The following is a 6,125-nucleotide window of genomic DNA, read 5'->3' on the forward strand; positions in this document are numbered from 1 at the left end:
AAGGTAAGGTAAGTCTGTAAGGTAAGTAGAGAGAAAAGAATTCGATTATACTATCCAGGGTCAGAGGTGGAGGATATGAATGATACAATAAATGGTACTTGCAGTCTTTGTAGTCTTAAATGATGTAGAGAAGAGTAGGTCAGAGAAGCTTGTTCTTAAGTACAAGACATTAATAAAGGCATTCAAAGAATGGAGCAATAATGAGTGGAATACTGACCAGACTTAGCTGTGGGGATGAACTTTCAATAGGTCACTAGAGCTTAGGTTAATATGTAAGTACGAGCAGGTTGGCTGTTTGAGTTCAGTTGTAAAAGGGAACATTTTTTGGAATGGATGGTTTATATTTAAAGAGGGTAAGGGCAATTTTAAACTAGGATTGGACAGTGAAGAGGGCTCAAGTAATGAAGAAAGAATAAGACGTATAGTGTGTGTGTGTGAACAACGTACAAAGGTAATTTTACTGGTAAGCTAAATTATTATTGTTGTTCTAATGTTAGAAGTGTAAGAAATAAAATGGACGGCTTTAGCGCACTGGTCGGGACAGAGGGTTTTGATATAATGGGAATTATTGAAACCTGGTTAAATGTAGCCAATTATGTTGACAGGAATTTCTTTGAAATACAGGGCTATAGATTATTTAATAAGAATATAGCCTAAAGGAGGGGGGGGGGGAGTGGCGTTATTTGTAAAATGTGACTTACATCCTGTTGAAGTTGAGGATATTGAAGATAATAGCAATGAGGTTGAATCCGTTTGGGTTTCTATTGGTGGACATAAAGGGAGAAGGCTTTTAGTGGGAATTTGTCACAAAGCACCAGATGAAACACCTGAAATTAGTGAGAAACTCTACAGTTAGATTAAACATTCAGTTATAATCATGGGTGATTTTAATTTCATAGATATAGCCTGGGAAAATTTAGAATGAATGAGGGAGACAGGTTTTTATAAATTGTTCAGGATGGTTTTCTTCACCAGTTGGTTGAAGAACCTACTAGGAACAATGCTGTTTTAGATTTATTGTTAACTTCTAATAAAAGAAATGGTTGATAGGGTAGAGATAGTGGAACATCTGGACGTAAGTGGTCATTGCTTAATTAGATTTAAGCAAGTTTTAAGTTAAGATTTTGGAACTCTTTTTTCTTTTGAAAAAAAGAAGAGTTAGGTGGGATCTGATTGAGGTGTTTAAGATTGTTAACAGAATCTATAGGGCCCGGCATGCCCAGGTGGTTAGGGCTCTTGACTCGCAATCTGAGGGTCGCGGGTTCGATTCACCATCACACCAAACATGCTCACCCTTTCAGCTATGGGGGGCATTATAATGTGATGGTCAATCCCACTATTCATTGATAAAAGAGTAGCCCAAGAGTTGGTGGTGGGTGGTGATGACTAGCTGCCTTCCCTCTAGTCTTACACTGTTAAATTAGGGACGACTAGCGCAGATAGCCCTCGTGTAGCTTTGCGCAAAATTCAAAAACAAACAAACAGCATCTATAGTGTTGATGTCTCTTTTTTTTCATATTCAAAGGTGAGAATGATAAAACTAGGGGACACAAATATAAATGTTTGGCAGAGTAGGAGGCATCTTCAGCTAGTTGTTTTCAAATCTGGTATAGATGCGGTTAATTTAAAAGACTTCAAGGAAGATCTTGATAAATATTTGAATGATAGAAGTATTGACTTTGAATTATTTAATGCTTAGTTTAATTTAAAACGGTTTAGATACACCAAGAGGTCTACTGTTGTCCTTTAATGGTAGTTGTTAAATCCTGTATCTTCTAGCCATCATGACTGTATTTCTTTTTTAAGTCGGATTTACATCATTTTAAAAATGTTTTTATCATAATACTATCATAAAAGTTAATAGTTTTTGATAATACTTTCATAAAAGCCATTTCTGTAAAAAAAGTTCTAAACAAAGTTCTTATAAACCTGTCATTGTATTAACTAATAAGATTAAGAATGATAGAATGTTTAACTAACAAAAATCTTTCTTAAACAGTTATTGGGGATATGATGAGAATAATATATTTTTCCAACAGAAGAAAAATTCTTTAGTCACTTTCGAAATAATTATTTAGAATTATTTCTATTGGTGGTTTACCACTGCTGTTGAGAAACATATGGAAATCATGATTTTATTGGTAGGTTTACTGTTGTTGTTTAGAAACTCATGAAACATATCCATGGATTCAAATATTATACAATTTCTTTTGTTTCAAATCGTTACATGTTAGTGAATCTTATAGTTACAGTATTTTTACAATACTTTCAGGACATGAATGAACCTGCGAATTTTGTAGCTGGATCAACGCAGGGATGTGAAAATAACAAGTGGAATAATCCACCTTACAAAGCTGGTAATTTTTAATTGTTTAACTCTAGACATTTTTATGTTCTTTGCTTCTTTTTTTATGGCTGAACAATGGCCCGGTATGGCCAAGTGGTTAGGGCGCTCGACTCACAATCTGTGGGTCGCGGGACTGAATCCCCGTCACACCAAACATACTCGCCCTTTCAGGTGTGGGGGCATTATAATGTGACGGTCAATCCCACTATTCGTTGGTAAAAGAGTAGCCCAAAAGTTGGCGGTGGGTGGTGATGACTAACTGCCTTCCCTCTAGTCTTACACTGCTAAATTAGGGACGGCTAGCGCGGATAGCCCTCGTGTAGCTTTGCGGGAAATCCATAACAAACAAACAGCCTGATCCAAATTCTCTTGGGATTGATACGTAAGAAATTAACTAATGAATCACTGAACTTCAAAGTAGTCATTCAAACACAGTATTTATCCTTCCACCAGGGGGCGCTGGTTTGCCCTGTGGTAGTGTTGTGTATTTCAGAGCTGGCAAGCCGAGTTAGAATCTGTGTGATGTCACAAAATATTCCCGACATTCCAAGCTATGGGTGCATTATAATAGTGAGACTCGTGCCCTTAGTGTGGATGTTGGGTAATAGGATGTTGCCTTCCCTCTGATCGGTAGCTCGGGTGGCAACAGATAGCCTTAGTAGCTTTACCTTAGAAAAGTACAATTACAAATATAATATCATCATCCCACAAATCTGTGTAGACAACAGCATTTATCTTAAACTAATAATGGCTGGAGACGGCTTGAATAGGTAATGAAGAAAAACTTTAATATAAGTTTAACATAACAGCAAATGTACAATGTTTCGACAAGGTTTTGATGATGATGACAGAAAGGAACAGCACCTGTACAAACACTCCACATCGTTATCACAACATTCTAATAAGTCTACTAGAAACTGATCAGAGTTTGTCATCATGTTCTATATAGACACAGAAAGGAACTGCAGCTGTATAAACACTCCACATCATTATCACAACATTCTAAGAACTCTACTAGAAACTGATCAGAGTTTGTCGTCATGTTCTATATAGACACAGAAAGGAACTGTAGCTGTATAATCACCATTGCGTTCATATTATAAGATGCTAATAACTCTACTATTGAGGGTTCAGTGCATTATATCAAAACAAGTTTGAATATGAAAATCAGCAAGTCACGTGACAACCACAATAAATATAAAGTAGAGGTGGTAGGTTTTGTATCCGAACTACATTCTGACATAGTTTGACATTTGCTTTTAGGAAGGATATGTAACTGCCTTTTCTGAAGAAAAATATTCATACACTCAGAGAGTAAAGATGTGTCAGTTTGGGGATTTAGAATTTTCAAGACTGTGATATCCCTTGTACTTCATGCCATTGGAAAACAAGTGACTATTGATCAATGTAGGGAAACAAGACCATTACAAAGGTGACTTGCAACAAGTCGTATCCCAGCCTTGGTGAGCAAAGTTGGCCTCTTGTAACATGTGAGCATCCACAAACACCAGCCACGTGCCCCAAACAACAGTATACAACATAATCAAGGAGGATCTCTGTCTGGAAAAGTGACGCAAGTCATACCTACATAAGTTGTTTCCACGACATATCCGTTTGACATATGCATACCTCAAGCAGCAGTAAAACCTAGTATTCATACCAATCCTTATGAGGACATAGCGTTCAATTTGCTGTGATCAGACTGTTGAAACAAGCATTGGGAAACTACCAGCCTTGTACACTAGAGGACTTGTGTAAATGAAATAGGGAGAAGGAATGTGACAACCTTATGACAGAGGCTTTTTCAGTAGAAACTACACTGTTGGGTTATTGGGAAGATGCACAGTTGTTAGACAAAGTATGACCAGATATGATGATATAAATTGTAACAACGTGCTGAGTCTCTAAAATCATTTGAATATAAAGTACTCAACCTCTTTAGAAACTGAATCAGAGTTTTTTGGTATCTTCTCTATAAAAACTGAAATGAAGAACACCTGTACAAACACTTCAACATCCTTATCACAATATTCTAATAACTCTATCAGAAACTTACTGGATTCATCTTCTCATCCCCCCTCTCCTCTGAATTTTCCTTTTTATTTTCACGTGTTTTTTATATTATATGGCTCTACTTTAATTGGTGGACTGCTGAATGATATAATAATATTCTTCTTAATAAGAACTGGCTATCGTTATGCTTGTTTTTTTATTTATTAATTTATAATGTTTATCTCTAAAGATGGGATTAACTATATAGAAACTCTTCATTTTTTCTGTAAAATGTTTCCAATAGTGAGAATGTAAAATTCAGTAATACACCCATATTTAATTTAAATCATTTACTGATTCTTCTAAAATTTAGTTATACATCCATATTTAATTTAAATTATTTGATTCTCTTAAAATTCAGTTATATGTCCATATTTAATTTAAATCATTTACTGATTCTTCTAAAATTCATTTATATGCCCATATTTAATTTCATATCCTTTAATGATTCTTCTAAAGTTCATTTATATGCCCATATTTAATTTCATATCCTTTAATGATTCTTCTAAAGTTCATTTATATGCCCATATTTAATTTCATATCCTTTAATGATTCTTCTAAAGTTCATTTATACACCCATATTTAATTACAAATTGTTTAATGATTCTTCTAAAGTTCATTTATACATCCATATTTAATTTAAAATCATTTAATGATTCTTCTAAAATTCACTTATACACCCATATTTAATTACAAATTGTTTAATGATTCTTCTAAAATTCATTTATACATCCATATTTAATTTAAAGTAATTTAATGATTCTTCTAAAATTCAGTTATACATCCATATTTAATTTCAGATCGTCTAATGATTCTTCTAAAGTACATTTATACATCCATATTTAATTTAAAATAATTTAATGATTCTTCTAAAATTCAGTTATACATCCATATTTAATTTCAGATCCTTTAATGATTCTTCTAAAATTCATTTATATGCCCATATTTAATTAAAAACCATTTAATGATTCTTCTAAAAGTACTTGATTCTGCCATATACAGTGTGGGACAAAAGTAACTATACATTTGTTTCATTTTTATCATAGTTTGATTTCTAACAAACAATAATTAAAATTAGTTTTACTGTTACTTTCCATTTCTCTAGCATTACTGGAGTCTGATAAAGATTGTTCTATATATTGCAAGACCCTGTGTATGGATGCTGAACAGGCCCTTGGAAGACACTATGATCTTCATAGTCTTTACGGCTATTTTCAAACTGAAGTCACTTTCCGGTAATGAATGCTAGTAAATAATTAACAGTTATGTCTTCTTAACAGTTAGTCTGGTAAATATAAATCTCAATAACTGTGTATATAATCTTAAATGTAAGTGTTGATTAACAAATACTTTATCAAGAAAGTTCGTGAAACAGGAATTTAGGACATCAAAAAGGATGTGTGAGAAAAAGTTGGCTGAAAATGTAAAAAATAACAGTAAGGAGTTATTTAAATACATTGAGGGGAAACAAAATGTTAGGATAGGGATAGGACCCTTGGGGGATGATAAAAGGAGGCTAGTATCTGATGGTTATGAGATGGCTGGGTTATTAAATTTTACTTTTTGATCAGTTGATAAATGGAAACGAGATCAAACAAGATAACTGCATTAATTCTGAGCTGGTTAAGAAAAATTGGGAAGTTAAAAAAATTATAAGGCTTCAGAGCCAGATAATATTTCCCCAAGGGTTTTGAAGGAGGTTAAAGATTGGATATGTGAGCCACTT

Source organism: Limulus polyphemus, unplaced genomic scaffold, assembly GCF_000517525.1.
Source record: "Limulus polyphemus unplaced genomic scaffold, Limulus_polyphemus-2.1.2 Scaffold9650, whole genome shotgun sequence".
NCBI classification, from domain to species: domain Eukaryota; kingdom Metazoa; phylum Arthropoda; class Merostomata; order Xiphosura; family Limulidae; genus Limulus; species Limulus polyphemus.